This window comes from Amblyomma americanum, chromosome 4 (genome assembly GCF_052857255.1).
Source record: "Amblyomma americanum isolate KBUSLIRL-KWMA chromosome 4, ASM5285725v1, whole genome shotgun sequence".
NCBI lineage: Eukaryota > Metazoa > Arthropoda > Arachnida > Ixodida > Ixodidae > Amblyomma > Amblyomma americanum.
The window spans coordinates 203,879,453-203,904,063 of record NC_135500.1 but is presented as its reverse complement, the minus strand read 5'-3'; the positions used below and the strand labels follow the sequence as shown (position 1 = coordinate 203,904,063).

The 24,611-nt window shown below is 46.5% G+C and overlaps 2 protein-coding genes across 3 annotated transcripts in view; one reads left to right on the top strand and one right to left on the bottom strand.

Moving 5' to 3' along the window:
• LOC144129127 (transient-receptor-potential-like protein) overlaps positions 1 to 19,355 on the bottom strand; it is a 155,742-nt gene extending 136,387 nt beyond the window's left edge. Inside the window, exon 1 of the mRNA XM_077663049.1 lies at positions 18,840 to 19,355. The gene's annotated coding sequence lies outside the window, so the exon portion shown is untranslated. The remainder of the gene's footprint in view (positions 1 to 18,839) is intronic.
• Polr1D (RNA polymerases I and III subunit AC2 l(2)37Cg) overlaps positions 1 to 24,611 on the top strand; it is a 389,457-nt gene that overhangs the window by 273,109 nt on the left and 91,737 nt on the right. The window lies entirely within an intron of this gene.

The window sequence follows — 24,611 nt, the reverse complement described above, 5'->3', positions numbered from 1 at the left end:
CGTTGAGGATTAAAAAAAACGCCATTACCCTTTAATGTTGAAGTGAATCAAGAAAACTGCTCCGATCAAAGCGTTTTTAAGGCAGAGTACTTAGCGGACGTTGCGCCACGACTCGCAAGTTGTGACACTGGATAAACACATTCTTCATAACTTTTTACTCGAGACTGCTGCCAATTAAGAGTGAATTTATATCAGCCAAAACTTCCGGCCATGTGGCTGAATCCGAGCGCAAAATGCACAGCTGATGTTTCTGTTTAACTAGAAACGGGCGAGGCGCAGATTAGTGCCGGAAGATGACGTGAAATAAGCGCAGCCTTGTGATGTATTTTTTACACGTTTTGGTTCCGGATCTCAAGGACCAGCGGTTCTACTCATTCGACTTCACTACACGAGTTTCAGAAATGGTGGCGCAAAGAACAGTTCCCGCAAAAAAAAAGCGCTGGCTCATCGTGCCTAGAAAGCTGCGTGTGCTCGCGCCAGAAACTCTGTGAGCGCGGCGGTGTTGCAGCCATACTACCACTCTACCACAGGCGATCTGTACACGTTAGTAGGCGTCCGCAGAGGCCCTGCTTTCGCAAGCCTCTCACACTAGAACAAAGGCTGGCGACTGCTGTGGTTGCAGCTGCAGAAAGTGGTGCTTAGTTAGCCCGCTTCATCCGTATCCCCCTCCTCCCTGCCTAGCTTCCTCTCCATTGGCGACCGCCACACTATTCGCAACCTATCTATCGCCTCCTTCCGACAGCAAAATAGAGCGCGGTACATCAACTCAGTTCAGTGACGACTCTTGTGTGCAAAAAAGGAGGAGGGATTGTTAGATTTGCGCTCGGTAATGTGTTTTCTTTCTCTAAATCAGCCGCAGCGTTTGGGATAATGTATGTAGCGGCGCAACATATGGCAGACCGCGTCACAACTGGAAGCGTGGGCCGCAGGCGAGAAAGGCCATTCCGTCCGCCCCGCTTGGCCCTTTGTGAGCGCGGAATGCGTCTCCCGCGAATGGAGCCTCCTTAGTGTCCGGCACTGCGCAACGGGGATTCACTGTTCGCGCTTCCTTCCCTTTTCAGGGTGTGTGTGTGCAGAGCTGAGCGCTGGTCACGGTGGAGAGTTGGCGCCGGCGCACTTTTTGTGCGATGCCCACTCATCTTTCTCGCGTGTCTTGCCTTGAAGAAAATGTCGTTTCTCGAAAAAAAATACTCCAACGCTTGCTGCTTTTTCTTTCGCTTTCCAGAAATATTAAAGTAGCCCAGATCAAACCGCTATATTATGTCAATTTAAAAAAAAACTCCCCCCAGTCAGTCTCCCTCCCTGCTATGAAGTAGTTGAAATGCCAATGCCAATTGTCCCCAATATATGATTGACTGATTGATCGATCAATTGATTGATTGATTGATTGATTAATTGATTGATTGCTTGATTGATTGATTGACATCCTACCTAGCCAACAGTCCCCTGGTTCAACCAGAGAACGAGCCGGAATTATCGCAATAGAACTAGTACTAAAAGTGCGCTCGTTCTCGTGTACCCCTTCGCGAATTTTCAGCTCCAAGCATTAAAATGTAAGAGTCGTCAGCTGCGCAGCTTCGCACCGATTCCTAAAGTTGCGGCATCTCAAAACAGGCAGCAACTCAAACCTTCTTGCGCGACTTATGTTTCTGGCGGAGTGTAGTCTACGAGTCCATCAGTGCCTCACTGTTCCAATTTTTATCCGGGCCTCACCTTTTCCGCCCGTTCGTCCGTCGCCAGCAGCGGAGATGGAAGTTCGTAGTAGCCCCGTGCTCTCGTTAGGCCCAAAAGACTGCTCACTCTTTACGCGAACGTCACAGTCGGTACGAAGGCTTTGCGCCGTAATTGGGTAAATTACTCCTTTCTTCGAAGTAATTACGCCGCGTCTCTTCTAAAAGCATTTCCTCTGTGTCCTCGGATGTCGCTGTCGCGCCAAGGAGGTCCCTTCAGATGAGAACAAAGGAGGAAATTGTGCACGCTACAGAGAACACAGGGTGTGCCGTCAAAGTACGTTGCACCCGCCTTGTTCGCTATATACCTGCTGCCGGCTTCGCGCCGCGCTGGCCTGTAGACGCGGCCTCGAATTACGGGGCAAATTTCTCGAAAGTGCGACTGGTAGAACTGAGCACTTCGCACAAGATTGCTCGCTCTTCGGTATATAACGGGCCTAGCATTTGTTCTACCGGTTAAGTGCGGAGCGCTGTTAAGTGGCCTGCGCGGAGAGGCACGGCGATGGACAGTCTCTCTCCTCCCTCCCTCCCTCCCTCCCTCCCTCCCTCCCTCCCCCCTCTCTCTCTCTCAAGTCCCTGTCGCTCGAAAACCGAGCGGGTCGAGGTGATTAGAGATTTCCTCGATAGTTTCTTTTCTTTTAATTTTACTCAAAGTGTTTGTTATGCAGCTTTCATGCGTTCAGTCTCGGCAGCTCTCTCAACTTTCAAGGCAACAGCGACTACCGCACTAAAAGCCGCTCTGATCAAGCAGAATAACGCACGCACCTGAATGCAGATTTTGAAATAAGCAGAGTGACTTAAAATATCAAGCTGTGCCGAGCATGTAAATTTTGTTGGAAGCTCGAGGAGAACGTCTATTTGCGCGCTTTTGCAGCTCTACCAAAGGCAAGAGAACAAAAGCAGCATTCTTTTGGACAACACCGGTTAAGTGAAACCTCGACTCGTACCAGAGATGTCTATTTCATCAAGAAGAATAAACAATTAAGTTCGCTGCCCACTCGACAAAGTTACAAGGAACTGAGAGATCACATTTGCATGCCTTATTCCAAGTAGCTCTAAGACGTCCAGCAATATTCTGCGCGCTCCGGAATGAAGTGGCTCGGCCTGAACAAGGAGCACATCACAAGGCTCGCATGTGAAAAAGCGGCTTCCCGTCATGCATTCCGTCTTGCTACTTCTTGCACTTATTCATTAGATATGCTGCGTCGGTTCAGAAACTAACACTGTAAACGATTAGCTTCCCTGGATACCTCCTACTTTCTCGTTTTCGTTTAATTAGTTAATGTACAGTTACCCGGCGCATCTGTTTCAGTGCTCCGCCAGGTAATTCAGTCTGACAAAGAGATTTAAAAAGTATTGTACTCCGGGCATCAAAAAAAATTCTAATCAGACGAGACGCGCACGCTTTGAAATATTCGCGTACGCGAGTTGGTTTCGAAGGCAACATCACTTGGCGCAGTGTAGGTACGCTACGTTTTTGCTCACACCCCGCGTGCGCCAGCCAACACAGCTAATGGTGGTGGATGACGACTCGGAAAGGGCGGCGATACAAATACGGTCGAAATTTCGTCACTGCCACCACCATTGGTACGAATTATTTTTCGGTTATAGAATAGTTCGCCTCGGATTATGACAAGGTGCGACTTGCGTAAGCGATGACGCGTTCGAGACCACCCTGCCACTGCACAAAGACCCCACCGAAGCCGACATTGCTTGCGTCTGTGTGCAATTTGTCTGGATGACTCGTCGAAGTATCCGAGTACGGGCGTACTTTGTAAATGAGCTCGGATGTCTTCGAAGGCCTGTATTTGATCCTGGCCTTAGAAGAACGGTCCTGCATCTTTCGTGAGACGGATTAGGGGCTCAGCTATCTGGGCGAGGCTGTGCACAAAACGCCGGTAATAGGCGCAGAGACCAAGAAAGCGGCACACATTTCGCTTATCGGTTGGGACGGGAAAAGAAGATACGGGGTCTTTCTTATCGGGGATTGAGCTAACTTCCTTAGCATCTACGATGTGGCTCCGAAACTTCATCTCTTGGAAAGCGAAGTGACAATTTTCAAAACAATCTTAGGGAGACATTTGTGCTGCGCCCTTACAGGAATTTACGCGATAGCGTTAATGACTATCTTCAGCGGTTTCTCTTCACATAGTTACTATTCTTTGTTCTCATACCCACTTTTATCACAATTATCAAAACACATTTTCCACATTCTTGTCTTCGGACTCCCGCACTGCAGTTTACGCATATAATGCGACTGTAATCAGCACCTCAGTAATTAGCATGCTCTATTTATTTTTAATAAATACCACGTTACAAAGCTTCAATTTAATCAATCACTTTTCACTTCCTTATTCACAAGCCTGTCCCGCGGTTTTCCTTTTTCAAAACTGCAAGGCACCCTTTTCTGCTGGCTGCGCTCAAAAGGCGAATGAGCTGTCCTCTGCCTTATCTGTTTCCGCCGACTGGTCGTGGTCGTGAGGGAGCTTTGTGGGGTATCCCGAAGAGGGTTGCCGGTACATTTTATCTCCTCACTGTCCGCTTTTCGTTACAACATTTGTTCGACTCGTCGAGAAGGTAGATGACAAAGGTACAATTAGAGTCTTTCTTTCTTGAGCTTGTGCATCGGCAGCCTTACCCTGGGTTCATGAACTCTAGCGTATTGAAGCGAGTTCAGCGGATGTATATGCAAAAACATTCATTTTAAACTCCGCACTGCACGACCCGCCAAGGACTGGCCTGGCGCATGGTGCTTTTGTGCCATGGTCCGTGAACTGCTGCCTGCGGGACCAGCTATAGTTGACGTTTTATGTGCTTTATGTGGTGCCGTGATGCAGTACTTTTCTGGGCCATATCTCAAAGGACAATTAAAAAGAACATTGAGATCTCGGCTTACACATAACTTAGGCTCCTGCCTGTACTGAATGACTCCGGGATTCCGTGCGACCTATTAGTGCTGAGTGGACTTTTTAGCTCCTAAAAGAGCCGAAAGATGGATCTCCAAGCCCAGCCACCTCGTTCAAATAAGTCTCAGTTCATAACACAAAAAACATAACCCCCCTGCGCAGCAGGGGTTTATGCTGCGCAGGATCACCTTCGAGTTATCTTCTATGTTTGCTTTTTTTTTTGTCTTCACAGGGATTCTGTACAGAACTGTTAAAAGTTACTGCTTGCTGTTGAATGTCTTCGTCTAGGACGACGGGCCCTCATCATGTGTTTTTAACACATTTAGCCTTTCTGTCCTCGGCTTTCGTATTGCATAAACCGAAATAAACAATTGTTATATTATTAAATCATTCTTAAACACGAGTTGACATTCAAGGGGATCGAAGTTGCGCATAGGGTAACTATCGCGGGTGAATAACCGCTATATCGATCATCGTTGATTCTAGTACCGCCACGATGACTTCCAAGCGCGAGCGTATGCAATGAGAATGTCGAACGGAAGGCAAGCATATGGCGCATTCTCCTCAGTGTCTTCGAGGTTGGCCTAGTGACGTCACACAAGAACAAAATAAAATACTCTATGTTATTACCTGTCAACCTCTGTAACAGGATATGGCAGTGGTCCTCGAAAGTTTTTTTTATTTTTGCATCCAGTTTTAATGATGACTTGGCTACAGGTGATTTTCCAATGATTTCAAACTAAACCTCCACACACAACAGACAGGAGTGTGTGGGCTCAATTCAGCCCGAATCGCGTCTGGTTGCTAAGGCTGGGAACTAAAAATAGAGTCCGCTTTCCGCTAGCACAACCTGCTGAGAAAGTTTCCAAAGCACGGCAAGACAACGACCCTCCTGACTAACTTTATGCGCGTGAAAAAACAAAGCGCAGTCACCACTAGGCTGGCTGGTAAGCCCAGCACCCACGCGTCGTCATAAAACAGAAACAGACATCAGCATTAAAGCACTGTGAAACGAACCCCAGCCTATGATTTTTATGACTGCTTTGTTGGCGGCACGTGGCAGAGCTCTTGAAAGCCTCGAAACGCTTTCAGATCCTTTTGTACGTGTTGTAGTGCTTCAGGATTATTTTCATGGCAACGTTGTTCATACCTTTGTGCCATCGGATCAAAGGAAAAGACGACGATAAAACACGCATCCCACGTGCTTTTTTGCACAAGATAAACAAAGAACATTAAAGAGAGCGCGCCCACTTTCCTTATTACCCCGGCTTACTACAGCAAAGAACCGTGTGATGACGGCGCAGAAATCCTCATGTCGGTCGTAAACCCATCTGAGAGTTATTTTTAGGGACAGTGCAGCAGAACACAGACATCAGAGGAGTTTGCCGAATGTTTATGTAGCCAAGATTTTCTATACATTTACTACGCTGAGCTAAATAAACGTCAAAGCGAGCTTCGGTTTCGTTGTATAGTACAGAATGAGCTGCAGAAAACACAACTAGGTTATTCGGCCCTTCCGCACAACTTCCTCCTTTCATTTTTATTTCAGCTTTCAGAGTAACGAAAAACAGAATAACGACGACGAAAAAGCAGTGTCGATCCAAGGTCTAACGGGCCTCTCCACCATAAATTGTTTATAAAACGCAGGCATTCAAAAAATCCCGGGCGACACCATCAGTGTAGGCGTGGGTTACTCAATCATGTGTGACGGATGGAGCATGTCGGAGCGAACTCGGACATGCCTCGAAAGCGCGCGACATGGAAACGCAGCAGCAAGGATCACCGCCTCTGCTTCAGTGACTGAACACGCGTCCATAATCCATGCGTTACGTGCCACGCCGTCCGTGGCATCGCCAAGATGCGGCACGTGATGGGAGCTCCCCTGTGCACTAACTTCACTCATTGCAAGTCGATACTAGACGTCAAGGTACAGCAAGAAACGCGAGCGCCCCTGCGTACGTGACCCACCGCAAGTCGACGATGTACGTTAAGGTCCATGTGCTGGACCGGAGGAAAAGGTCAAGCTCCAGAAAAGGGGCATAATCGGCCTCCTTGATAGGCTTCCCGCCCGCTCCAACTTCAGTCCAGTCAGTCGGGTAGATGCCGTAAGAGAAATCCGACGGCGGTTACACCTTCGTCACGGGCGAGGCAACAGCGACGGGACCAAGCCTCTTCCCGCCATCCTGACCGTTTCCCTACCAGGCAACCGTCACCTCGCCCCAGCACCACCGACATGCCAGCCGTTTATTGGATCGGGCGCAGAGAATCACATGGTTCGAGCCAGATCCGCTAAAGACAACAACCGGCTGATTCGTTGCACCGCATTCCGTGGGTGAGCCGCACCGGCACCAGTCGTAGTTTAAACTGATAATTAAACCTGTTTTCTCTGTTACCGAGTCTGGTGTCTCATTTCCCCTCAGCTCTGCATGGACCCTCGAAAACTTTGAAAGCGCGATTCAACTCTAACCTGGGTCGTCATACGCGTAAATATACACAGCGCGTCATTGTTTGGCCGTTAAGCTCGAGTATGTTGACTTAAGCAGTGGTTTGCTAAGCCAGCTAACCAACGAGAGCCAAAAAAGATGCCCTCTATCTGGTTTGTGCCCTGACTTCACGAATAACTGTGGGGCCCTTTTGTAGACCTAAAGACATGATGACCACGCCCTGAATGGTACTGAACTGAACTTTCCTTCTCCCGTCTCATCCTTCTCCTCCGCCCCCTTTACCGTCTTCCTAAGTGTTGGGTCGCCAACTCTCTTTGAATTTCCTTTCTTCCGTCTGCCTGTCTTCACGGATGACGTCACCAGAAGCGTCGACAGGCCAAGAAACACCACCTATCTATATGAGGGACTTCTAGCATGGAATAAATGTGCCTAAGCACACTTAAACACTCTGAACGTAGTTTGGTGACCCTCAGCTTCGTTCCTGGAAGCAAATAGGTGGTATGTAAAGTAGCCTTTAGTGCTCCTTCAAGAATTCTTCAACTCTAGTTAAACGTTTTCGAGCAGATAACAGCACTATTTCTGGCTGGACTGCTAATTGTTCCATTCTGATCGCGACGCGTATCAGCCGTTCATGAAAGTACCTTGACTGCTAGCCCCAACAGTATCGTTAACGTCACAAAGTTGCCGCGGTTTTATTAAGCAGAGTTTGAAAACGTGGCAGTGATGCATCATAAACATTGTTTGTCCCAGCGTCGACGAGAGGGGCACCGCCACCTCCTGAAAGAAGGCATCTGTGGACTTCAGACATATACAGACGTTCTGCTTTCAGAAGAGTCTGTGGTTCTCTTGCTGGCGCCACACTGCTAAAATACAGATCCTGACGTGTTACAAGATCTGATCGAGTACAGTGCATTTCACCTAAGGTCCTAGCAAGCCACAGGCCTTGGATATCCGGCGCACCAGGCATGCAAAGCGAACTCTGGAAGTGTCAACTTGTGTTCCTCCCGTTTTGAAACTGGGCACGTCATTCGTGACGTATCTTTTTTTTTTTTTTTGCTCTGAATTCTTGTGACACTAGCCATCTTACTTTACAACATAGCAAAAAAAAAGTTGCAAAAAAAGACACTTCCAGCGGGTCTAGTCAAGAGGAGAAAGCATGTTGTCGGGCTAGTTGTTTTAGCATCTTGAAACTTGGAAAACACCCTGGAGCGAAAAAATTCACACACACAATAGAAACGAGGAGACAGCGGACAGGCGCCTGTCCGGCGTCTCCTCATCTTTATTTTTTGTGTGTGTGATTTTTTTTTGCGCGAGGGTGTTTTCCAAGCTTCAAGATGCTAGTTAAGAGCAGATGTTTGAAAATGGAAGTGCGACCATTGTGTTCTGAGCAAGAACTAAAATAAAAACTGCCCAGCAGCTCAACGCCCGCGATGAAGCCCGGGCTTCGCAATGACCCCTGACCTCGCAGAGTGAAGCGGATGAAAACCTCTTCAGCCGCCCACTCGTTCTGTTTGTAGAACTCATCGACCAGATCCACGGAAGGAGCTTCCGACGTTGAGGTTTCTAGTGGGAATGCCAGCACTCTAGTGAAAAGGCAAAACAACAAAAAAAAACATTGGCAGGAAGGCAAAGGAACAGCCGCCAACCTGTCCAGGGACTCTTACGAAGACACTATTCGACGAAAAAAAAAAGAGAAACTTCGCAGCTGTTCGTTATAATGCAAAAGATGTTATTGCCTTTAGCGTGACCTTAACAAAACGCCTTTGACTAATGATTGGAGACACACGAACGCAAATTATCATGGCACGCAATTCATTTCCTGCATCAGCCCTCTTAGCGACCTTAGAGCTCTCGTCACCTGTCGTTTTATATTACAGTGAAAGTATGTGTTGAGTAAAGCGAAGTAGCCCACAATCATTATAGCGCTTTCGCCCAGCCCACATGGATATGTGCTGCCCCAAAGACAGCACTCGGCTTTCTAAATCTTCTGCTGACGACTTAATTAACCGAGTTGCGATGTATATGACTCGATATCGCGCAGTCTACCCCCGTTGAATGCCGACAGCCCCACATTTACGAGTTACCTTATTATATGGCAACTCGTTTCAGCACATAGTGCAATGATTATTGCTAATGAATTTTCAGGTACCAAAAGCTACACTGCAGGTTGGCTATGATGAGGCACACAGAATCGCATGGCTTTTCGTTAGTCTCAGTACCTGAGATTTTTCAACGAGCACAGAAATCTCAGTGCGCATTTTTTTTTTCATTTGAAAGCATCAAAATGTTGAACCATTGCGACGAACTCCTGAGGGACCCAAAGGTAATTACTTCTCGTGCAGAACTTTCGCGCACATGGAGATGTAGCTTCGTCATGCCACTGATCCAAAAAATTGAGTTGTGTCGCATGAATTATGTTGACGACTAGTTATCACCCATACATGCATCAAGTCTAGTGCAAATCTGAGCGATATTATTTTTCTTACTGGGAGGAGCAACCATCACTTTTGTTCTAATCGTTCCATTTACTTCTCTTTTTCGGAACAATTACTATGCGATGCTCCAATTACAGTTACGTGGTTTAGTTAGTTAGCTAGTTGGATTATCGATTATCAGTCAATTCATCGTTCATTGACTTGTCAGCTGGTTAGTCAGTTAATCAGTCAGTCACTCAGTTAGTTAGTTAGTTAGTTAGTTAGTTAGTTAGTTAGTTAGTTAGTTAGTTAGTTAGTTAGTTAGTTAGTTAGTTAGTTAGTTAGTTAGTTAAATGGTTCGCTTAGTAATGAGGCACAGGAAGCGTTGTCGCACTGCGGTCATGAGCTATGACTGTCGATTCCTCCCTTCTTGTATTTCGCTATTTACGATCTATCTTGACCACCACTTCTATTTAAAGTGTTCCTACAGAGATATGTGATAATTATTTTTCGCGGTCTCTCTAAACGGAAGCAGAGGCGAAGAAAATATGGGCTGAAGTGCACTGACTTCGTGTCTAAACCCCAATACATTATTTACGGCGGAAAAACAGGTTTCGACAGGGCTCGTCAAACTAATGGGGACAATCGCCACTTCGCTGTCTCTCTGTATATTTCCTATTTGTTAGTCCTGTCACGAACTTACTCAGACTTTCAGAACCAATAAAAAGAGGGAATTAAAAACTTACACGGATTTGGAAAAAAACTGCATTGCCACTTATGAGAAACCTTCTTGATGAAAAGAAAAAATTACCTGCCTCTGGAGGGTAGCGCTAGGTTCGTTGTCTTATTTCATCATGCGGCCTCCTTTGATAAGTGCAAATGGCAATAAATGCACGCGGGAAACCACCATTAAAGAAAAAAATGGCAAAGATCATAGGAGAACGTACAGGAGAGCGCTTACCAATGAAGCGTTCTGACAGTCGAAATATACACAAATGCGTGCGCGCGCGCGTGTGTGTGTGCGTCTGTGCGGGGGGGGGGGGGGGGGGGGGGGACAGAACGTGATGCCCTCGCTTTTTGTATGCACTAGCGGCATCGTTTACAGCCCAAGCCAGCCAATCTGAAACGCACGCTGCAATTTAAATCAGGAAAGCCGCTGCGCATGCACGTAAAAAACGACTTGAAAGCATCAAAAACAGGGAAGGCGCATTCTTTTCGAAGACTGCAGTTATTCCCACTTTCTTCGTTTATCGAGTATAACGACCGCAGCGACACTAGAGCCTTCACACGCTGAACGGGAAGATATTCATTCCATAGTTTTCTTCGCGTTGCTTTAATCAAAAGTTCAAAAGTTCCGCTGTTTAGTTATTGTACCGTACCTGCCTTAATTGTTTTTTTCTGGATATTGTTGTTGTTATTAAGCCCATAGGCTTGTTCGATGCTGAAAATATAAGCAAAGGAGCTAAGTGGAAAGGGGGTGGGGTGAGAATTGATAACTTGCTGACAGAGCTCCTCGTCACCTTTCTTGCTCGCTTTCAGATCTCTCATAAGCAATTTTTCGAGGCCCCGTTTTCGCCTGCTTGCGATCGTGCGAGATTAAATCCTCGGGAGCGCTTAATTGTGTTGGTCCTGACGAACATCGGGCCCCATGTGCACATCAGGCACGCCTGCTAGGAATAATGCGAGAATTAGTTTGTGTAATGAGTAACAGCTAAATTAACTTGTCAGTAGAGTGCTAAACGCTCGCAAAGCTGACTCGCCTCTTCTTGCGCACCCTGTAGTTTCAGCTCTTGCCCTGAAAAATGAATTTGCATGTGAACAAAAAAAAGAATTGAGACAAGGCTTGCTTGTAAAACGTTTGCAGCGCATATTGAAATGAGCCTTTACCGGAAGCTGCGTAATCATCTTCACCTTTGACGTTGTTTTTTTTTTTCATGCGTAATTAATGAATTCTTTCCGAAAGTAAGAGAGAATATAAAAAGCAAAGATAACACTCGGTGCACAGCTTAAACATTCAGCAGTCTTTTTTTCTTATTAGTTGAGCCACTGATTCCCAGCTGCAAAGGAGCATGCCTTGCGAGACCCCTGCTTATAATATTTTCAGTAAGCAGCGGAGAGCAAGGTTTTCTTGCTCCGACTGCTCCTTGCTCTGGTGTTCCCTTCCGTACACTACTTCGTTAGCCGCAGCAAAGTGCTCGACTAAGCAAGTGCAATAAAAACTGAAAGCGCGAAGCAGGTCGGAAAGCTTTTGCGGGCAGCGCTGAAACGGTTCTCTTTACAATTACGTAAATTGGCTAAGCTTAGAGAAGCGGGCGAGCGATAAACAGAAAAGCATCAAGTGACGCTTCTACCGAAATTCGCTGCTCGTTTTTCATTTCTCACTTTGCAGCTTTGGTTTGCGCATCCGTTTCTTTTTTTTCATCCAGGTGTGAGAGGCTTGAACACGCGACCTTTTGGGCTTGTTTTCCGAGTTCACAGTCATGAGGTAGAAACTGCAGTTCTTCCCGGTGACCGACGGCGAAGCGCATGACCTTTCACATCTTTCGCATTCATTGCGAAAAACAGAATGCCACTGAAGCTCGGCTCCACTAGCAGAGAGCGTAACTCATCGACAAATCTGAGCAGAAGACGTTGAGATATTGGCGATTCGTGTTCTTCATTATCCTCACCGTCACCACCGGCCTAATTACGTCAACAACACGATAAAAGCCTCCCCCGCTGTCTTCCAATTAACCCTCTCCGACGCCACTTGCGGCCGCTATATCCCCGCAGACTTCCAAATCTCATGCGCCTAGCTAGTTAGGTATCGCTTCCTGGTACGTTTGCCTTCTCTTTGAATCCACTCCGTTACCCCAAGAAGACCATGGGTTACCTTCCGTCCGCATTACATGCCTTGTCCACGTTCATTTCCTTGTTTTTTTTTTTACATCGGCTAGGATATCATTGATTCGCCTTTGTTCCCGCACACGCTCAGCTCTCTTCCTGTCTTTTAACGTTACGCGTGCCAATTTCGTTTCTATATCGCTATGTCCGCCATGTACACAATGACGAAGACTGCGGCCGTGCACCAGGTCGTGTTGTGCGCAAGCGCGAGCACGGGGCTTCTGCAGCTGCGACTATAACAGAACGCCGGCTACCGTTCACGTCTGAGTCTTTTGCTCAAACCAGTGCCGGCAGCCTGCCACAGCTGCACCGACATAACATGTAGCTCAGCAGCGTTCTCCTCAATTTAATTTCAGCGCTTTTTCGTCATGCTTCAAGTTTTTGCCCCACAAATGAGTACAGGCAAGATATTGTATAGGCATAGTGGACACTGCATGGGCAAATTAATGGACAGGATGAAATTCGCAGAATTTTCAGTGCCTCAAATGGGCGGCAATATTTTATATCGTCAGATGTACTGGTGAGGGTGTCCTTGGTGATCAGGAAGTTGTAGACGCCACCGGCAAGCCCCTTTAAAAGGTGGCCAACCGTGTCTTCCTCAGACGCGCCTGTTTACACTGCTGCAGAGCATCGGACCTTCCTCAATGTAGGACGTGCACATTTCTGTAGACAACTGTGCTCATTGAGCAACAGACTATTCCGCATCGCCCTTTTTTTCAATCTAATCGCCAAAACACTTCGTAACCTCACCCGCGAACCTATCTTACGTAAAAAGTGTGTTTTCGTGGTTCTCAAACCACAGCAGCGCTTTGCCGGCGAGAAAGATGACCACATAGAGGAGTTGCATGGTTTTTCTCCAGTGGTTATACTTGCTGACGCGCTGGTAGTGCTTCAGTCGGTCTTTAACATCCTCATTCCCACCACTTGAAAAGCATTATCGGCTCAAACAGATGCTGCAGGAATTGACCTGTGCCTGGCATTCGCGGCCTGCATTGGGACCTGTACCTGCTTTGCTCGAAGATTGGCGGTGCCAATCTTTTCTCGTCATCTCTGTTGGTAAAAGTGCTAGCCCAGCCAAGCGTCTGCTCTGTCAAGGTTCTGCAGGATCAAGTACGACTACCCTGCCCCTTCACCATGTATAGCGACGAAGAGGATGGATTCATTTACTAATTGAAAGAGGAAATGGGAGAAACCAGTGGACAGCCAGCGCCACACCAGATGCAGCCAGACTCCTTGCACCTCTACCTCTTTCTCTTCCACTTCTAGTGCAACTTGTCGCGACGTACCAATACAGCTATTATGCACTATCAGCGTCAAATGGGACACGAACAAGAGAATTGAAACGCTAACCGCAAAACTGGAAGATATTGCACTAGGCAGGCGGAATACTCGAGAGGGTAATTTTCTCATCGAAGTCGTAAAGACCGCTCTATGTATTTGTTAATACGCCACGCCTGTATTTGCTCTTCAGCCGATATTTTCTTTTGTTTTCCTGGCGGTTTAGTTGTTTTCTTCGTGTTTCATTTAAAGCTGATGGTGCTTTCCTTTTTCAAGGATAATAGCGAGCTGTCATTTATGACCTGGGGGTACATGTCATATGTGCTGCACCCCATTCTTATTCTCTGATGAGCTAATTATTAAATCAAAACTCCACTTTACGCTTTCATTTCAGCTTCGCAGGGCGCTCTAAGCATTGATAACCAGTTCGTTCTTTGCACTAAGCCTCCTGTAAAGCGTGCACCACTGCCTATACACCTTTACTGCGGGAAAGCTTTTTGTCGGCAAGCAACTACTACTAAAAGCAGAGGTTTGGCCCCTGCCTGCACTTTTGCAGCGGGAGCTCTTTCTAGGAGAGCACCCGCCAGGGACACACGCGAAGCTCGGTAAAAATTCGCAGCCCCCTTGGTGAGCGCGCAATCAACTTCGACAGCCGATCACGCGCTGCTCTCCACGCGCGGTCAAGTGACCACCGCGTGCGCGCAGGACGTGTAAGTAAAATGACATTTAACTTCGAGGAAAGGGAAGGCGCAATAACCGTCTCACTTAACGACGGGCACCTCAACCGCGCCCCGAGGAAATTTATGAAGGAGGAACTATAAGAAGGAAGAGAGAAAGTGGCTCCGCGATGGAGGGCTGCAGAATAATTTCGACCACATAATACAGCACACGGGCCTCTTTTGCATTTTACCTCCTTGGAAACGCGGCCTCTTCGGCCGGAATTTTATAGCGTGTCTTCGAGTTCATCAACTGAACGCTCTAGTCACTGAGTAATCACGGCGGCCGGGTTACGTAACGAGTTCCTGCACTCATAGCCTCGATCGAATGAAAAAAAAAAAAGGATGATTGGTTTTGAGGAGATGAAAGGCGCAGTAACTGATGAGCTTACAGTGGCAGCCTCTACGCAAGAGCGGGTATGTTGCTGTGGCAGTTATTTAAGCAGGGTAGTTCACAGCGTTTAAAGCATACGAAGCCCTGCGTAGGGGTAGGTGGCAGTTTACGCAGAGGTGGCGATGCGATCTATGCACCACTCAGTACACAGGATGGTAAAGTTGTTGCGGCGTCAATGGGGATCAAATAAGGACTATCGCGTGGTATCGGTGGCGCTTCTTCGTCTCGTGGTATGAACGAAGGTGGCTTTCCCGGTGCTGCACCTCAGCGCACTGAGATCCGAGACGTCATGCGCCCTCTGAGTTTAATGATTTACGAAGCATAGCCTGAGCATTGAGTAAGTTTATGTTCGCGCAACAGTAGGCTTTATTTCGCGACTTTGACTCCTCACGCCATGGTCACATTCGTGCATAAGCAATTCTTTATTTATCTAAGATGTGTCATGTTTTTCAATGTGCCATGTTTCAGCGCTGTTTTGTCGTCATATCCAGCTGTTTATAAATGTTTTCAACGGACCGACAAATCATTATTCACCAGTTTCTAGTTTATTTACTGCATGAATAGCGTACACTTGATCTGCTATTCACGGTCCAAGATTATGCACTGTGCACCAGCGCTTCACCCCTGTCGAGTAGTATATTGCGTGCGATTGGATTCATGCGGACCTGTTCTTCGAAAGTGCAGTTTTGGACGATTTGGTCATAGTATGCGATGTTGGATAACTTAGGAGGATCACCTGTCTTGCTCTCTTTATCCTCATTTTAATCTGTGCAGAAACCTGACAATAATGATGATTTGTTTAAGCATCGTTAAGGAGCCTCCGCCGGAGGTGGGGTCAAATACCATTTTTTTATTATTTGATGCCAAAGAATTCGATCTCGAGCCTTATACATCCTAAAGTTTGAGTTCCGTCGATCGCAAGAGATGTTAAAAAAGCAGGAGAAAATTACCAATGACTGCCCGTTTTCCAAACCCCTCAAGCGGTGCTTGGAGTTTTTGGCATTTACTTTTTTCTTATTCGGTAAACAAAAAAGATAAAGACTCTAGTAGATTCTTGAACTGTTGTGTTGGTTAAGCTTTCAGCAGAAACCAATCTAATCGTTCGACCACACTGACACCAGTAAAGATTCCTGACAATCTTTTCGCCAAGGCAAACATTCTTACGCACTTCGCAAACATTCCATTCCACTTCCAGAGCCGGCCGACACCTGATTACATACTGCAAACACTGTACGCGGGCTTTCTCTTCCCATGTTCTTCAACGCAGCGAATTTCGCGCACAGAGATGAATAAGGGAACAGACAAACGGGAGCTCGGTCCAATATTTACGAGCGCAGGAACCGAGAACACAGGGACGGGCGTCGCCTAAGCTCGAAATCCAAGGAACCGAGTTTCGATTAGTGTACCCTAAAACGAAAAGAACAGCGGCCGTTCCAGTATTCAAAGCAGAGAATTGTTGCGCCCTCTTTTGCTTGAGTCCTGTCTTTAATCCATTCGCTCCTTCTCATGCTCTCTCGCCGCAATCCGAAAGAAAACTGCGTTTGGGCGGGAAGTCTGCTCATCGATTCTAGACTCACCCTCTGAGCACGCCTTGCTCCCTCCATCCTTTGTTTTTATTTTTACTTCTTCTTATCTGCGGTAGCTTGTTCCTCACTCACATCTATTAGCCAGCCGCTGCTGAAGGGCATATGCAGCAGCGGCTGGCTGACAGATATGTCCGCTTCTATTCTACGACTGGGAAGTTTTATTTGCACGGTGGGCGCGTACGGGCCTCCCATGCCTCGTTGCGAGATGGCCAGCGCATATGCGCAGCATCACCCCCCGTAGCTCGCCCGCATTTTCGCGCAATCTTCTCGCAAGGACGCAGACAGCGGAAGCACCGTCCACCCTATAGCAATCAGTCACCTGCCCGCGCTAAGGTGGATCCACCCGAACGACCGAGGATGCAACGGCAGCAGGATAATCTGGGCGGCGCGTCGTCTGCAGCGACCATCCGTCACACAGATTTTATTTTATTATTTTATTCGCCATTTCAATCACCAGCGGCTTCGCGCGAGGTATGCAATTACGAACGTCTGCTTTTCCTTTCTCGATAAGGTTAAAAGAGTAAGCAGGACGATGTATCACTGGTTGCTTTACGCAAACAAGTAACGTCTACTTTTGCTGGATTTTACCCATACTATGGCTTCTACAATGTACGATGTGGGGCCCACGATACTTTTGTATTAGAGTGCAAGAATTAAGAAATTATGGAAAACGAAATCCCATTAAAATATTAAGTTTTGTCTGTTGCGTAATGCCACCTTGTCTTAGTGTGACACCTACGCCTAAATACTGATGCGTTCGCTGATAGCTGTACGTGAAAACGATGTGCTCCCTTTCGCAGTCGCCAGAGACCACAATCGATTCGAAAAGCAGTATTCGATAAAGTCGCTTTGCAGGCATCTTTGGCCAGAGCCCTAAAGTTGGCGTGAATAACTTATTACTTTGTTCACGCGTATTCGTTTTTATTTATTTTTCCCCCATTTAGTTACCAGCTTACAAATAAACTATACTGTTAGCGTGGCGCCCCTGATAAGTCGTGTACATTAGTACTTGTCAGTTTCACCCATATCAGCCCCTTTTTATGTTTATATCTCCCTTTTTTATATATCTCATTTTTTATTTCTAGCTTTTTCATTTTTTTCTTTCCTTTCATCCATTCCTTTTAAGCCTTTTTTCAGCTTGATTCGTTTTTCCCGCGCAAAGCAGCATGCAGGCGGTTAGAAGCATGCCGGCAGAAGTATTTGCATTTGAGTACAGAAGTTCCTCCCTTTATCTTCCTAAGATGTATGCAAGGTTTCTTTCGCTGTTTTAATTTTTTTTCTGAGAAATGGAAGGCGGGGGCAATGGGAGGGGGAAGAAGGGGGGGGGGGGGGGAGTGTTCAAGCTTACGAACGGGTTTGTACTGCGTGTCGTCTATTTTCAACGACGTCCCTTCTGCTTCCTTCTTTGAGTGAAGAATATCAGCCTTCGTCTGCACTGCTTTGAAAAATCTCGCAGACATGGCGCCTTTTGTAAGGAACAAAGAAGCGTTCTGCTGCGTCTTGCGCCCGAGTAGAGGCAAAACCTCTGTTGCAACTCTTTCAGCCTTTTCAAGTTTGCCATTCAAATGCTTGTGGACAGTTGTCCTCAAATGCAACGACCATTTATTGCTACGATAAAAATCGCAGAGGGTAGGGCAGTAATTGTACGTGTGTGCAGAAGAATGTTTTCTCGCTCTATAACACTTTACTGCTCTCTTCATTAAGAGAAAAATGACGAAAGCTTCGGGCAGACTTTATGACGCGTAGAAGGAACAAAAATGTACATTCAGTCGACCCAACGAATAAAAAATAAACAGACTCTAGACTACAGTATTGTTTTCTGAAGCACTAATTTATCTCTTTTACGGGAAAACGAACAGTTCTGCCTTTCTTTTTTATTATCTCTGAAACCCTTGATTTCCGAAATTTGCCTGAAAGGAAAGCATTGATAACACATGGCCGCGGCAGCGTACCTTCTCGATTATGACTCCGCACGTGTACTACAGTAAGCAAGTACTGTGTAAGCTTCCCACTGTGGTGCAGAATTCTACTTCAAGTGCAAAAATTGCGTCCTTATGCCGTCGCTTGAATGCGTGCAACTTAATTAGAGAATTTCAAGTGCAACAAATGTTTCTGAGGAAGAGGTAGAACTGAGGCAGAGTTGTGATACTGAATAGTATGGTGCAGCACAGTACGGTATGGCATTGCATAGCACGGCTTGGTACAGCGGAATAATTAAAAGAGATCGAAGCTTCCTCACATCCGCATGCAAAACAACTCTCTGAAGCATACTGTCGCAGCGACAGCCTGTTTCAGAAAGCGAACGACCAACGTCAAAACGTGAGCTCGCTCTGTGTTTTATCCATCGAGATATGAGTCGACTGGCTCGAAAGAAATTGTTTTGATAAATGTTACGAAAGGGAGTTAGTAGTGGCAGTTCTTCAGAGCTAAGGCCGAACAAAAAAATCCGCCCCTGAAACGAAGTACAATAATCAGGTTTTTACGTTACCTCAGGTCTTCGGGCTCCTGAGAAGATCCATCGTGGTCTCATTCCGTCGTTGTTTCTGACCCACACTGGCGCACCTTAGGAAAAGGACACAACTGTTGTCGCAGCTTCTGAGTAGATACCGTCGGAGCCCTACAATGCGGACGAGTTGATTCTCTGAGGTTGAAGGAACGACATCAATGTGGCGACAAACCTCGATGTCTGGACATAGTCTAAAACACGAACCAGTGATGACGTTTGATGACGAAAGCCTTGTCACTCGCTCTTCACTTAGCCGTTGTACTTCTAAAACAAACGAGATTTCAAGTTTTGCACACCGAGATTAACCGGCTCCGACGCTCTGACAAGAAGTCTTTTCTCTTCGCTGTCGGCTGTAACTGAATTCGCATGGTCGCTTCCGAAGAGGGGGCGTCGAAGGCCGACGCGCCTCGCACGCGTACCACAGACGCACGCCCGAGCGTGAGGCGGGAGTTTGGGGATGTGCGCGACAGGCGTCACCCGCATCCCGCGGACAACTGGAGAGCAACTGTGGCGCGCGCGCAGCATCCGACCTCTGCGGCCGGCGTGACGAAAAAACGATCACCAGATGGCGCAGCTCCACGCGATACTGGCGGTGCCGTTAAAACCCGTTGGCGATCGGAATGTCGATTGTGCTGGCACTAATTTCGGAATCCCAAGCGTATGGCCACATCGTGGGCTGTTTTGCTCGAGACAACTGCGAAAGTTCGGTTCGAAATCAGGATATCCCTTGAGACCAACTTTACACTCCATCTCGTACGATCAGAGAGAAGCGGAAGCTATTAGCAGCGCGACTGCTTGCGCATTTAAATATGCTCCTCTTACGCGCTCGCGAGCCAGTCACATGCATGCCTATACTCCAACGCCTCCTGCTCCTAATTTCTTTTCCATAACCGGCAAATCGTGATGCACAGTACAGGGAAGAAAGGCATCGCTTAAAAGCCCTAGCTTCTGGTGTGAGCAACGTCCAGCTGCTTTCGAAGTTTAACTGCCCAGTTTATTTTTACTCTCCGAAGCGGCGTATGGATAAAGCCCTTCGTTTTGGGTTTTTTTTGTTTCTTTCATTCGGTGCATAAAAATCGAGTGATAATTTCTGACTTCAAATTCGAGTATAAACCCGGTTATTCAGCAAAATATTTAATAATTTGGAATTTATCGGGCTATATTCTGCACCAGAAGACAATTTATTATAAGTGCTTGTTTTTGTACGATACATAAAGTACTCTATTTCTTCACATTATTTTGTAAACAATATGGAAATGTCAGGTTGCACATCGAAACTTTTACGAAATAAAATTTCTTTTTTTCTCATTAATTACAAATATTTTGATGGTACATTATGATCTGCTGGGCAGCACTTCCGCGTCGATGCGAGACCTGTCTGCTTTTCTTTGTCTGTGCACTGTGACAATATTCATTCCAAGTCACAGCGATCATTTTAAACGCAGAAGCTCTTGCCTTAGAGTAGGACGTCGTCAGTATAGGTAACGCTTGAAGAAATGGTGCCGATAAGACATCTGATCAGTACTAGTGTTTTGGTTTCTCGCATCGAAAACCTATAACCTTCTAACTTGGCCTAAAATTAATTACCTTAACCAATAAGAATCGTTAAATTCATTTGACTGAAGACACTTTCTGGAATAAGCACAAGACGTCTTCTAATTTTTGTGCGGTGGCTTCAGCTTTGTCGACAGGAAAACTGAATTGGCTGGAAGGCTTAGTTTTCGGTAGAAATCGCGTTTAACCCGACTTTTAAGAAATCTTCTCTGGGTGAAAGAATCGGGTACAATCGAGCTTTACCCGAGAATGAGAGAGACATCCTGCAAATTTTTAAGCTTTGAACCAAACACTGAAAGGTAACTGTGTGCTGAATTTTGTAACCGGCACAATTCAGTTACACAACGCTATATAAAGCACTGGCTGCCATAGTTCCTCCATCGAAGAAATAATTACTTAATACATACGAGTGCCCACCCCTCATGTAATGCCCCCTTGCTGGCCTTTGAGGCAAAAATGAATGAATGAATGAATGAATGAATGAATGAATGAATGAATGAATGAATGAATGAATGATGGGTCAACCAGGTATACCCCGATGTGACCGCACCGTAAGACACTGCTCTCACCTCCTTGTTGCAGGTGCTAGAGAATACCGATGCATGACGAGCTGCAAAACTTGGCTGTCGGGGCATAGCACGTGCAGATAACTTCTACGTTTTTCTGCCCGAGCAAGCTTGAAGGAAAGAAACACAAGATATACTAAAATATTTACATGATTGTTGTAGCTGCGTTCAGCTCACCACTATCAACGCGCCGTGCAAAATACAATCAAATCTTACTTTGGGACAAATTGGAGTCCGGTATGTGGCCTGCACATGCATTACTGCCGTGTTGAAATTGAGTTCGCAAAAGCAAAGCTGCAGCAACCACATCGATAATTAGCGATTTTTGTCAGATTCTTATAATATAATAGGAAACAATGGTCAATTTCTCTGCCAGAGAAATGCACCGAGTTGTAGGCCCACTAGTCTACTAGGTTATAGAGAAGAGCTGAATTTGCACAAAGGTGAGAAAAGCTCTAATTAAATTTTTTCTTCCGAGCTTGGAGTTAGAAGTAAATCAATTCTCAAGCCGAGATATCAGGCGTTGCGCGATTTTGTTTGATTTGGAGGCAAAATAGAACCAGGTATTATCTTCGCAAGATATACCATCATGGAGGACGAGCGTCCACTGATGAATGGGTAAACGTTGTTCATTTAATCGGCCCATTCAATGAACGAGAAGGGATGTGTAAAAACCTGTACGAATCATCTTGACGTAAATATCGCTCCGTATATTGCACACACTTATTAATTGGCGATCATACATGGATTCCTTGCAGGCAAGAAGTGACCAAAACAATCGCAGGGCGGCTACGTGTTTGTAACGCGAATAACCCAGCTTTAGCTGGCTTGAGGTAGCGAGTAAATGGAGGCATTATAATTGATTTAGTTGAGCGGATGCTCTAATACAGCGTCGTAGCGGTGGCCTAGTAGTTAGCACATCCGCGTCGTATTCGGGCGCTGCTGGGTTCATACGATGGAGTTGCACTTTCAATTTTTACATGTGGACGCCTGAAAGTACATTTTTACCTGTGGTACTGGGTTCGTATGTAGGGGATGCATTTTTAACGTTTGGTGCCGGGAGGTGCATCCTCACCAGTGGGCTATGCGGACGGCTCCCCGCCAGATACTCTGCCGGGACATGACATTGTTGTTGTTAATTCCAAATTAAGTGACATGGCACGTACCCACGAAGGAGGATTGGCCAGGGTTCAGTGAGGAGGGCCAAGAGAAGAGAATAACAGCAGACCGCACAGTGAACTGGGAACTCTCAGTAGCGTTCAGAATTAAGGATAACAACCGCTGCGCACCCCGTTGGTCATAAATGAACAAAGATGACATTAAAAGGAGGAGCGCAACGAAGATTTTTAGGTAGCATGATTCACTAGTTTTCGGGCAGAACCTTTATCTCGGAGTGGGCTGAGCAAGATAGCAAAAGTTATTAGAAAGTGGTCACTAGACGTACCACGGACAACTGTGGACCATGCCCCTATACCTATCTCCTGCTGCCAAGGATAAATCGATGAATGATCGCGAATTTCTACGCATCAAAGTTATGGCCCGAGCATTGCAGCAGCGCACATCCATGTCCATAACAGCTGTCCACATGAGTCAGAGTAGTTGCCCCAGAAAATATGACGCGAGTTGAAGTCCCCAGCAATGATGACCCTATTAGAATTGTCAAGTAATCTGTCCTGACAGTTTGTTTTACGTGCACCTACTGGATAATAGACGTTAGCGACTGTGACCGTTGTGACAGTGGCGCATTGCGGTAATCTGAGGTCTGCAGCTAAATGCTCACAGTCAAGAAGCATTGTTTTTTTCTTATTTTTGCCTGGCGGCACAGTTTTGAAGATATCAGTGTCACTAACCCGCCGCCCCTACCAATATATACGATCCGCTCGGAAATAAAGACATTTTTTTTAAGAAAAATGACTTGACGGGGGATAGACAAGCACTATGCCAGGGGAATGAGTAGATATGTATCGTTCTACATCTGGAGGAGAAGATATAATACAGCGGCAATTCCACTGGAGAACATTTTCCCGTGCCATAATCACTATTCGAAGATAGAGGCTGTAACAGCCTTCTCTAGCATATCAGATTTGGGAAAGACTGTGGAGGACCTCTTTTTTTAGTTTTCACCTGGAGAAGAGAGGACTCAGAGGGTGAGGTACAGGCACTACACTTTTGCGTAGGGCATGTCATATCCACGTCATTAGTACAAACACTGCTGCGAGAAAGGCTGACAGGGACGCTGTCGAGAGGCGGCACGTGAGACGGCACTACAGGTAATGAGGTTCTATTAAATCGTTCAGCGCAGGTTTGGCGTGAAGCCGATCCTGGAGACATTACAGGCGGAGGCGGACAAGCTGCCTGACTGGCAACAATATCAGACAATGCATGAGTAAAGTTGCTGAGCGTACGCTCGACCACAACTGAAAGAGCTGTTTCAACTGTTGGTGCACGATTGAGGAAGACAATGTGGCCTCGAAGCCAGGCGCGAGGAATGCACTAGGCCGGTGTAAGTTCAAGTAGCGCATAAACGTCAGTTCATAGTCGGTGATTCTGTTAAATAAATTCTAACAAACATTGCTCATGAGACCATTTTTCTCAATTGGCATCATCAGCGGAGTGGTCGTTACTGCGTAGGCAACAGCTAGGCTTTCAAGCGGTGCAGCTATCAGAAGTGTGGCTTTCACCGCACCTGGCATCTAGTCGCTGACATACACGCTCTGCCACTTTTTCCAAACAGCCAACAGTTGATACATTGCAGTGGGCGAGAATGCAGGGGGTGCACGCGATAGGCAATTGGCCAAATTTTGAACTAAAAGGAACATGTGCAATCAGCAAAAGTTATCACCGATCCCGTTGCAACACGCATACCAGCCACCTAGCGAGAGCAAAAGTACACAGAAATAACCTCAGCTCCTGCGTCCTGAAATTCCTTCAAAATTTCTCGAGTAGTAAAGGACGGGTCCACTCCGTGCACAGTACTTTTAGTGCACGCGCCAGTTGTTCTGATATGAAATCATTGACAGGAATAGATGTGATTGAGGTGCACTGTACCAGATCCGACACACAATCAAAGTGTGCTGATTTGCAAACAATATCTCGCCTCCCGAAAGGTCACACTTCACTTCAGAGATATCTAGATAGTGTGTCGTCAAACTCTTCAGTTGTTGTTGGATTGTTTTTGGTTTCTTCACTTTGAGCATTCCACTGCCTATTAGTACGAGCTCCATAAGAATTACATCGACTCATTTTTCCCGAATAAATTCAGAGGCAAGCTTTCGACCAACAGGCTGGCGAACCAATCTGCCGAGCCCCCACCCGGGGGGGTGAAAGACATGGCTGGGAACAGCGCGACGGAAACTCCACGTTACCCAAGCCTACAGAACTAGCCTAAAACCTGGCCAAAAACCACCAAGATCTGCCTCGCCAAGAAGAAACACCAGGCTCCACCAGTAATCGAAGCGGGCAGGAACAGTCATTGAGGCGACCTGGCCAGGGAGTAATCTCTCACCTCGGAGCTCTCTTTTTTTATTGTTGTTGTTTTCAAAGAAAATAAAGGCGCGTACACTCTGCGGGCGATTGGCCAAAACACAGGCGGCGACTGACATGTTATCGCCAAAAAATAAAGACATATCAGAGT